The sequence below is a fragment of the Rhodamnia argentea genome, chromosome 6 (assembly GCF_020921035.1).
Source record: "Rhodamnia argentea isolate NSW1041297 chromosome 6, ASM2092103v1, whole genome shotgun sequence".
In the NCBI taxonomy this organism is placed as follows: domain Eukaryota; kingdom Viridiplantae; phylum Streptophyta; class Magnoliopsida; order Myrtales; family Myrtaceae; genus Rhodamnia; species Rhodamnia argentea.
In genome coordinates this window covers 25,070,278-25,082,291 of record NC_063155.1, presented here as the reverse complement: position 1 = coordinate 25,082,291, position 12,014 = coordinate 25,070,278, and positions in this window count along the sequence as shown.

Below are 12,014 nucleotides of genomic sequence, written 5' to 3'. Positions count from 1 at the left end.
GACAGTAGTTTCTCCCGTACCGGTTCGCATGACTTATGTCTGATGACGGTGGGATTAGTCGACTTCCATTCGTCCTAATCCTTTCCCTTGATTTCTTCCTTCGACATTGTTGACTATGAGTCATCCAAATAAATTCCCGGCCTTTTCGTTTGCCCTCGCCAAAAAACATTTTTTGCCGAAATCTAAAATATTATTCGAACTTTAAAAATTATATTGAAATTTTATTGTGAAATTATCATGTATTTTGGGTATAGAAAAAGTTAAAATACAAAATTTTCTAAACCTGTTGTACTTTTATGAATTAGATCTTAAATATTTTAATTTTGCCAATTGAGTCATGAACTTTTCCATAATTTTTTAATTAAGTCGTCCGATCAATTTTGACTATAAATTGCTGACGTGGACGCCGGCTATCATATGTTGTATTGTCGGCACCGACGTTGACAACTTTTAATAATATTGTAATACTTTATTTATTTATTTATTATTTATTTTTTCTTGGTTTTTAAATTAGATCATAAAAAAAGTAAATTTTTGTTTATAAAAAACGCCAAGCCTGCCGGTGGAGGTCGACGACCCTAGGTGAGGCCTCACGCCCCAAGCTAGGGTCGGTCACCCTCGCCAGGCCCAAGCAAGGGCACCGAGATTTAAGCTATGGTCGTCGTTCCTATAAGGGGACCAATTCGGTTTAGGACTTTTTGAATAATTTTTTCAAAAGTAACAATATATTCAAAATATTGTAGGGATGAGCAATTGGGCTAGTTTACAAGGGAGTCGATCCGGTTTCCAGTTCCAAAATTCAGGTTTGGTTCCCAATATTTGGAATAGCACGTGTTAACCCTGCAAAATCATAAGAAACATCATTGTCCAAAGCCAAGCATTCGAAAATGATTAAGTGGAAGTGAAAAACGGAAAATATAGCGAAAAATACGAACATTGTATTCTAGCGAATAGTCTCGGTTCTTCATAGTAGTGAGCAAAATGGATTAATCAAACCGGAAACCGCCCGGACCTTCGATTGGTGTGAACGTCAAAATCATTGCAGGGGACGCATAGTTGCTACGATGCGGACAGCGGATGTAATTTCAGGAGTAAGAAAAGGACATGAATCGTGTACGCATCTTCGTCCACGAACCTTTAGCCTCGCATCGGAAGACGGAAACACTTCTACATGAATCCCAAAGTCAAACATTGGCCTTTACGACGAACGAAGCAAGAAAGGGAAATGTCCATACGCTCTTAAACAATCGAGTCTGTGAAGTTAGTGCGTGTACGAGATTGACCATGCACAAATGTCGGGTCGGGTCTCGTGGATGCTTCGTAGAAATTGATGCTGAATGTGGAGAGACTAAATGAGCAACTCCTAGCACAACAAAAAAAAAAATAAAAAAAAATTAGGTGTCGCGTCAACGAAGATGGGATGTCTATTTCCATGCGAATTTCACTTCGCAAAGCTGGGGAGACCACGCAGAAATTCACAGCCATAACAACAGGGTCGGACTTCAGTACTTTGTATTGGCGATTTCCACATCCATCGCCATCAACCGTGAATTAATGTTGTGTGGTACCGTGCTGCTCCGTCTGATCCGGGAAATTGTGAAAGAAAATTTCGTGAAGGCGACGCTTCCCCCGGGGACATCTTTCTTTGCTGAAGTCGCTCTCTGATCGTGGCTCACTTGCACTTGCGCAGCTTTAAGATGTGTGGCTGAGTTAGTGAGGGAAAATTACCAAAAGAAGTCTAAATTTTATTATATTTATTCCAATTCAATTCTAAACCATTCAATTTGATCAATATAGCCCTAAACCTTTTGGAGATTCACCAATTTAATCCTTTCGGTCAGTTTTGGATGGAAATTGCTGACGTGGACGACGTGGGGCGGCCGACGCCGACGCAGACAATTTTTATTTTTATTTTTTGAAATTTTAAAATAATTTATATTATTTTTATGTTTCTCTTGCTTTTTTTTTACCCTACAAAGTCTTGTGAGGGTCCCCGGCCCTCACATCGCAGCCGGTGAGAGTCGGCCAGCCCTTGCCGAGCTTAGACAGGAAAAAAAAAAAGGAAAAAAAAGAAAGAAAGAGAAAAAGAAAACAAAAATAAAAGAAGAAAAAGTAAAAATTATGCAAATTTCAGTTTTTTTTTTTAAGTAATATAAAATTTTTTCATGTCAGTGCTACTCATGCCACTTAGGACAGTTGGCTTCTATGTGAGCGACATCCGGTTAAAAGTGGTCCAAAAGGACTAGATTGGCAAATCGTCAAAATGTTTATAATTAAATTAGCCAAAATGAAAGAGTTCCGACTGAATTGACAAATAAATAATAAGTTTATGACTTTTTTCTTGTTAATCCCCCCTAGTTAGAGATCACGCCCAAAGCTTATATTCACAAGTCTAGGCATCAGCTGTTTGGGGTCCAAGACAAAGTCGATGCCCGCTATGTAGAAATCGCATAGGAGTTGGTATTAATTTTCCTTTGCACAACACGCAGTTTTATATAACTTAGGAAAAATTGCCTAAAAAATTATAAACCTGTTGTATGGCAGCCAATTCAATACTTACCTTTTTAATTTGGCCAAATTAGTCCCAAACCATTTGAAAATTCTATCATGTAATCCTTTTGGTGAAGTTTGGTCGCAATCTTTTTTTGGTTGGGGGCCAACGTTGATGTTGACGATACTTTTTTTGAGTTTTTACACTCATTTCTTCCTCCATCGATAGTGGGGGCCTCGGAGATGGCCGACGGAGGTCCACATAAGCGATCTACGGTCAAAATTGGTTGGAGGGATTACATTGGCAATTGTCAAAATGTTTATGACTAGATGGGCCTTATTGAAAAGTTTAGGATCGAATTGACCGTGGTATAATATGTTTATGACTTTTTGGATAATTATCTCTATAAATTATATCATGTGCTCCATCTCTCCTCCAATTGGTTTAGTTTGGATGCGAATAATGTTCATAACTTGTAATTCATTGATCAAAGGCCTATATAATTAGTTAGGTTTGGCAATCAACATATATCGTATTCACTCGTCTTATCACATGGAAACAAGGACTTGACCCCAAGACATTGCCATTTCAGCGTCTCCCCATTGAATGATAAGTAGCATATCGAATCGAGATGGGGCTCGGAAACCCTAGCTAGTTGTCCGTTTCCTCGCAAGTCCACATCCGCCCAAACGACGGTGGAGGTGGAGGTGGCGGTGGAGGTGGAGCCATGCAACGCAATGCATGCACGGGTGGTGCGACAAGACCAAAATAAACCGCACGTCACTCGGTCAATTGCATTGCACTTCCAAGAAGATGAGAACAGCCACCTATCCCCATCGCACTCTTCGTCGTAGGCTTGATCGGTTCGAAATTTCACGTGTCTATCGCACCCAAACCTAATGAAAACGACGCGGTCCCGATTCTTCTCATGTCTCCCGATACCGTTCCTTTAAACTTGTTAGACGTGTCCTCGTGCACGAGAGCACGGTCAAGCGATCCTTCAAGAGGACTGAAATACAACTATATCGGGATCAATTTTTCGTGACGGCATGAGTCACCATTTTTTCGTATTAGGGAAAGGGAAGACGTTACAAAATAATCGAGTTGGCTCATGTCTCTATCCGCGAAGTTAATTAGGGCGGGTTTAGTAACGTTTACGTTCCAAAAAAGTGATTCTGATTAGAATCGATTTTTTTTTTATTTTGTTCTCTGGATGAGTTTTAGAAAGTCAGAACGCATTTAGTAATTGCATAAATATGTTCTCCGGAACATAAACGCGTTTGGCAACTGTACAAAATTTCTTTTACGAAAAGTAATTTCTCTTCTCAATTTGTCATTTAAATCAAATAATTACATAATCACATTTGATGACTTTTCTCAAACCCCACAATTGTGATCCTCTTGCACCATGACATCTTTTTGGCCAAAATAGGGATGCTTCAGATTTGTTCCTTGAAAGGATAATATGCTAAAATTGTTGTTTTCCTATCCTTCTCTTAAGGCTATGTATATGCTAATGATGAAATAGGTGACTCTGATTATCTTTTATTACTCAGAATGATACTTCGGCAACAAATCGGCAAGGCTTAGGAAAAATCGAAAGGCAAAATTACCAAAAACAGGTTGGCCATTTGAATGGATCCATTTCCTACTTTTCGAGAATTTTCGGGATTTTTCAAAAAATTTCGGAACAATTTGCTTATGAGAAGCAAAATCGTCATTTGGGAGAAATTGGAAGGCAAAGTAGTCAAAAATAAAATTGGCCAGTTGGAATGACCCATCTTCTAATTTTTGAGATTTCTTTGAAATTTTTGGAATTTTTTCTTATTTTTTCCAGTTTTTTTTTTAATTTACCATTTTTTTGGATTTTTTAATCATTTTCTTATTTTCTTATTTTTTATTAATTGCCGAAAATTTTGTTAAAAAAATTATCCTGACTCCGACCTGGCCCACGTCTCACGAGGGCTTGACAAAAGTTAGAGAAGATTGTCGTTACCTTTCTGATTCTCAAAAGTGTAGTTTTTTTAGAGAACTATTTTTTTTTTTTTGTCCTTATTTTTGGTCCAAAAGTGTTTCTAGGAGCAGAATCAGAATTAGAATCATTCGCGTTACCAAAAATGTTTCTAATTTTTATTTATTTATTTCAGAAAACAGAATTAGAGAAATAAAAAGGTTACCAAATAAGCCCTTAGCAACTCGCCGGTGATACGGCCATGCACAGAGGTTGCGGCTCTCTTTGCTTTTGGAATCACCCAAACTGACCTGTTAGGCTAATCTCGGTACCGTCAACTCCGGTTTTAATAGAAATTTTCCCGGGATTTGTTTATCATCTGGACGGTGGGGAACAATCTTGCAGATCGATGCGGATCCGAGAAGGGGCATCTTTTTTACTTTGAAGATGACTCTTGTCCACATAATGCCTTGGCCGCATGTGACGAGAAAATTATATATAAAAAAAAAGTCTTAAACCTATTACTTTTGTATTAATTTAATCATAAATTTTTTTAATTATGTCAGTTGAATCCCAATTTTTTTTTTATTTTTTATGTTTTGTCAATTGAGTCCATCCGGCTAATAAAAATGATTTATTGATTGCCACGCCAATCACAGTAAAAAGAAAGAAAGAAAAGGAGAAAAAGAGAATAAAAGGATTCAAAATGTTTTTCCAAATTTGAAAAAAAAAATTATCCATGTCAACCACACCCGTGCCACGTAGTGCAGCCTATGTCAGTGTTATCGATTTCTAGTCAAAATTGACCGAATTGACTCAATTAGCAAAATATAAAAAGGTTTAGGACTCAATTAACATAATTAAAACCTTTATGACTGAATTGAACAAAAATCTAATAGATTTTGAATTTTTTTTTGGTAATCTCCACCGCATGTGATATAGCCGAGTCACAAGATGAAGTTAAGCTTGAGAAGGCAAGCTGGACATAGTATTGGTATACATGGATGATCTCATCATTATTGGAGATGGAAATGACGACCACAAAATTCGACGGACAAAGGAAAATCTATCAGGAATACAAGAAGTCAATGATTCGAGAGTTAACTAAATCGTGTTACTCATTTTGCGTTAATCTATGTGCCAGACTTGTTTACGGCCAAATGCTGCTGGCTGGTAAAGAGACTATAAAGTCCATGAAAACACACAAACAAAACCGGCCTAAACAGAGATAAAAGCCGGTACACAGCTATAACGAGACTTCTTTCGTTTGGGTGTGAAATGGACTGGGCATCTGCATCTTGTCGATGTGGCCCAGACATAACGAGGAGGTTCATCAGTTCAACAAAATTTCCTTCTTAGTCTTTTCATGTGGTCGTTCCTTAAAGCCCACAAAACCCGAGAGACGAATACTAAAAGCAAGTGTTCTGGCTAGGGATGTCAAAAAAGCCCACGCTAGCCCGATCCGACCTGGCCCGTCTTGAAAATTCATCATAATTTTCGGGCTTTTCGGCCTGGCTTGGTACTATTAGGATCGGACCGGGTCGGGCCAGCCCGGTTCCGGTTTTTTTTTTTTCACCCACGTTTTCTTTTTAATTCATCTTATTTTCATTTTTATTATTTTTATTCTTTCATTCAACGGACATGTCAAGTGATTTTGATTTAAAAAAAGAAGAAAAGAAAAGAAAAAAAGAAACCGACCCGACCCGACCCGGTCAGAAGAGGGTTTGGGCCGGGTCAGGCTTGGCATTGTTCAGTTTCGGGCCTGCTCGGGTCGGGCTGAGACCCAGCCCATTGATACCCCTAGTTCTGGCCCAATAGGTGTCGGGTCACATCTCTTCACGGGGTCGGTCGAGAGTTGACTTTCAATTGTGATTGCTGTCCAAACGCTGTCTCTTTCTACGAGCAGAGATTGTGTGTGTCCGGTACGTTCTTCCCTTCTCTCACGTTCGATGTGGATATGGGCCGATGTGCGAACCCCGATGACGTAAAAGACCCCCTGCTCCTTCTCATCGTATCACGAACGGCCCTATACGGCCCCATCGTATCGTACAAAACCTGTGTTTTTAATCATCTAATCAAATGATTGGATGATGAAGTCATGAGCACTCAAGTTCGCTCACCTCGATTCCTTTCCCTTCGTCGGGTAGTTGCAGGCCTGATCCAGTAACCAACACCAGAAAAGCTACCAAATAAATTGAAGTCTACCTAATGACATCTCGCTTCTCCAACTCGTCACGATCAGGCGGACAGAGAGAGAGAGAGAAAGAGAGACAGGGAATCAATCGGTCGATTGAGAAACGGAAGAGGACAAAAAAAGCAATGGTCATTCATTTGGACATCAATACTAAAGAAAAAGCTGCTCATGGGCAGCAGAAGAGAGAACGTCACTGCCCTCTGTCACAGCTCGGGCAGTAGTCTTCGATAAGATCTCCGAAAGCGACGCGCCCCCTGTTGAAGCATAGCTGAACTCTCTCCCTGACGTTTGGCATGACGCGTCTGTCTAAAATTAGAACCCCTGTCTAGCTACCATTCCAGGGAAATTACAAAGTTGGCTGGCCGAGCAGCTGCCGAGTTGACTGTCAGTTTTGAAACCGAAAGAACATACGCCCCTTCCTCAATCAATCTCATCGACCAGACAAGAGAGGTTCCGAGAAAAGGACAAGACGCTAACGTCCAAGTAAAGTGGTCTTGGGTTTGCCTGTATTTGGATGAGCATCATCCATGCAAACTCCGCCCAGAAGATCGCACGTGGAAGAGGTTCGAAAACAGGGGAAAAAAAGAAACCAAAAAAAAAAAACAAAGCCAGGAGAGGGCCAAAGATCTCGTGGCGATCCTGGGGATTGATCAGTACGTAATGCCTTTGCTTGCGCTCTTGCTCTGGGCCTCTGCGGATTGAACTGCACCCTTTGTTGTCTTGTTGCCCCTCGAGCGGCGTGGCGGCGGAAGGGAGGCTCTCTCGATTGCCAAGCTCATCTCCAACTCATTCCCCTTCACCGTTCTGAATTCTTCACAAACCAGGATCATCTTTGAAGCTGGTAAAGAATCTCAATCCGAGGCAGTGTAATATAACTATCGCGTGCGCTGTACTTCTAGAGAAAAGGGTATGCTCATTCTTATCTTATCATGCCTTGCCCGTTCTAGGGTTTGGGAAAGCCGACGAATTCCCATGTCGTCTTGTGCACATGACTTGTTTACATTAACCGACCGCGACTTGTGACCTTTCGCGTATTGGACGAAGAAACTTTTTCTCTTCTGTGCGGCCTTGCGCACAGATAGGACAGCCGTCACCTTTGAACACAGCAAATCATTGGATCAGGAGAATCAAACTTCAACCCTTCCTCTTTTCCTTACCTTTTTCCCCAAAAAAAAATATACGGGTGGATGTGATTTTTCGTAGGACCATCAACAATGATTGACGTATTTTATTGTCTCAGGTTGAGGAAGATGGACCGTGGCTTCGTCTAGCTGTATCGTTGCGTTTGGCTCGTGTTGATTCCCATCCTCGGGTTTCGTTCTTGTCTTGAAAGCTCGTACATTGCTTTTGATCCGTCGCCGTTGCTCATAACATAGTTGGGTTCCAGTTGCACGTTGACGTACTGGTGGAGATTAGAGCGACTCTTGGGGCATTTTCTAGCCATGGTTGCTATAGATTTACTCTCTCAAACCTTCATTCTTCCTCCCACTCGACTATGCATGATAACTATTCTGTTCTAAAAATAGATTTTTGGCTAGAAATAAATTTTTTTATTTCTGTTTCTGGAGGAATTTTTTTTAGCAAAAAAACGCGTTTGATAACGACATAAAATTTCTGATCTTGGAATAGAAGTTCGTTTGATAACAGTTGAATTTTCTACTTTTAAAAATTATTATTTACTACCTAAAAATAAAAAAGTATTATTTATTTTTTTACTTTGGCAACGGTGGTGGTTGCGGCGGCCGGCGAAGATCGGCGGTGGTTGGCGGCGGCCGGCGATGGTTGCGGCGATCGGCGGAGGGTGGCGGTGGGGTCGGTGGTAAGGAGGTGGCGGCCGGTGGTGAGGTGGGAGGCGTCGGTGGCCAGCGTTGATCGGCGGTGGGCGATCGAGGACAGTGGTTGGTGGCGGCGAAGGTCGGCGGTGGTTGGTAGCGACGGCCGGCGGTGGTCATGGTTGTGGGCTACGACGGTCGGTGGAGGTTGGTGGCGGACGGTGAGGCGGGGGGCGATGATGGGCGGCGGCGGGTGGTGGTTGGCGGTGGGAGACCGAGGGCGGTGGTTGGCAGCGGCAAAGGCAGGTGGTGGTTATCGGTGGCCGGCGAAGGTCGGCGGTGGCCGGCCATGGTTGAGGCGGCCGATGGAGGTCGGCGGTGGCCGACGATGATTGAGGAGGCCGACAGAGGGTGGTGGTGGGCGGTGGTTGGCGGCGGCCGGTGGTTAGCGGCGGCCGGTGGTGGATGGCGGCAGTGGACGGTGAGGAGGGGGGGCGACGGCCGGCGGCGGTAGGTGGTGGTTGACAGCGGCGGGTACTTGAGAAAAAGTGAGGGGTTATCATTTGTGATTTCTATTTCTCCGAGAAGCTAAAAATTTTTGTTTTTGATTTCTCTTCCAAATCTATTTCTGGAACAAAATTTTGTTTCAAAAATAGAAAAATAGAATTACGTTACAAAACTAGTTTCTGTTCCAAACCTGTTTGAGAAATAGGTTTGAAATAAAAATAGAGAAGTAGAATGGTTGTCATGCACCCTCTAGAAGTCTGCGACGGATCGACACAAGAGGTTAAATATATTGGCCGTCGCTTGAACTTTTAGTATCACTTGAAAATCATTAGCCAACAATATTGCTTGGAATCTATATTAATTTGCAACGACACGTGAAATTCAATAGACGGGGCGGAACCGAACTCCGAGACCATGCTACATTGTCTTATCCAAAAGCTTAAATTGATAGATGAGATTCCCGTAGGCAGAGCGACGTCGGATGCTTTAACAAGAAGTTCCAAATCAATGAACTCGATTATCTTGTGGTTTTTTTTTGCCCCCATAGAGAAGTCTCAGTGCGCTGCTCTTGGTTATTTCTCCCTTTCCACACGTATATTGGTAGGGAACCTGATTCTTCCCAGCAACAATCTGCACGATGTCGTAAAAATCAATAGCCTATAGTGAGTATCTCGGAATCATGTACCTTTACTCGTATGGAACAACACACTCGAGATTACCTTGACAAATTCGATCACTCGAAAAATAAATTTCAATATTCCGTATGTTTTTAAGCAACTTTTCAGAAAGAAAGTTTGCGGTCTCATCCTTTCGTATGCTTAGGCTAGTATCAAGCAAATTGCAATCGTAGACTATATCTTAATCATAGTAGCGCTTTGGCTGGTACCTGACTATATCTTAATCCTAGTAGGTCCCGGAAAAATGTAAGTTTATGCCAAACTGGACATTCGTTTCTCTCAGCTGTCTTTTTCTTTTTGTTGTTTTGATTGTATAAGGGAGCATAGGGGCGATTAGTGGCATCTTTTGCACCATCTAATTATTCTCCCTTTTATTTTTATTTATTATTTTATTTTTCGATAAATAATTTATGCCTAAGTATTCTCGACGATTAAGCTATGTTTTATCGATATTTGCAACCTGGCCCATTAATTGTGCGGATTCTTGCATGCATTGATTTTCCCATGTTGAGTTTATGAATTTAGTGGCACCCGAGTCTATGAGCTTTTTAAGTGTTGAACCTTGGAGCCGATCGACAAAAGAAGAAGAAGAGGAGGAGGAAGAAGAAGATGATGAAAGTAGATGCATCGATGCACCCAAATATTATTTTCTAGAAGATGATTCGAATCTCTAGCAAAGAGAGGGGGACACCTAACTTTCTTTGGAATTGAGATATCGTGGGTCCTCGTAGCTACCGCTGAGGCCGAGGCAGGGTCGCAGCCACCCACACAACAGCGAGGGGCCGGCGTCCCAATCTGGATTCAGGTGAAGCCACCATAGCCCTTGACACCACCTCCGCTATTGAAAAAGGCAAAAAAAAAAAACCAACGTGAGAGTGTGTGCGAGAATCTAGTAAAACGAGTGTACGGCTCTTGCAGGCCTTGCCACTTGTCAGCAACGTCTGCCATGACCTCACTGCTATCGCTGCTCCGGTGACTGGGGCCGCGGCCTCGCCGAAATCTATGGTGAGGGTCTGGTGGCATCGGCAGCCGCCTGCATGTTGAGGAAGATCGATTTAATTAGCTGGTTCGGACTCCTTAGCGGAAAAACAGAAGGAGTAAATTTTATGGATGTTCCCCCATGCTTTAACGTTTTTATGCGGTGACCCCTCTACTTGATTCCAATTCGGTGAAAATAGCCCATGGAACGTTTGCAAATTCATTAAGGGTCCCCTCTGACGTACAATTTTCAAGTCAGACACAGACATTTCAAAACAACATCCAATGGTCTGTGTACTTTAGATTGTAACTTCAACGTATATGTCATGGAGGCGAAGATGCCAAGTTAGACTTTTCCGTCTGAAAACGAACTCTGGTTCAATGAAATTGTAGCTGATAGCTCCATTTTTGGCTTCTGATCCTTGTAACAAGCTCCAAGTTAGGTTAATAACTTCTCGGGGCTTATTTATCCAAGACAGACATCAATTTCGCGAAGTCTAAATCAGCTCCCGAGTAAGCTAATGTGGACCTGAGAACTGGTGGTCCAATGATGTTGCGTCTACAGTGACAGGATGCGTGCGATCTCGATGTGAAAAGAGAAGAGATACGTTTCTCTTGCCAATTCCGCGAAATAGATCTTCCGGTGTCAACCCCTTCCATTCTTCTTCGCCTTCGATAAACAACAGACAACATAATATTCATTAAACATTAGCCTTTCTAGCTTTCGACGGACGTGCAAGCGGAACTCTATTCCTCCTCGAGCCGACCTAATTGTATCGCGCGAACGATTACCCGGGATCATGTCTAGGCTCGCTGTCGTAGGGCGGCTTTAATCTGCCCAACCACCCTAGGGAAAAAAATTACAATCCTCGTACCATCCATGGACCACAATTGCTAATTGCAATGTGCATGTTCAGTTTGGAGATGGGAAGTGGATCACTGTCTGTCCCTAGTATGAGTTTTAACAACCTTTCAATTGCAAAATGGCTGTGAGTGGTCGAGCCATCTATGGATCCAACTTAGGGAGCATTCCAAGCATAGAGGAGAAATTGTCTCAAAGTTCGTCCGGAGATTTACCAAAAAAGTCCAAAATCTATTAAAAATTGTATCAATTCACTGCTAAACTTTTTTTTGCCAATTGAATCCTAAACCTTTTATATTTGTACCAATTTCATCGGATCAATTTTGACCGAAAATTGTTAACGTGGATGCCGACCATCCAACATAGCATGGCCAGCCACGATGCGAACAATTTTAATAATGTTGTAATTTTTTTTTTGAATTTTTTTTATTTCATCTATTTTCTTTCTCTTTCTTTCTTTTTTTCTTCCCTTTCTTCTTCCTCTAGTTAGGCGAGGCTCAACCTCGCCGGCCCTCACCTCTAGCCGGTCGCCGGACTTCGGCGATTGGCTGGAGGAATAAAGAAGGGAAGGATAAAAAAAAA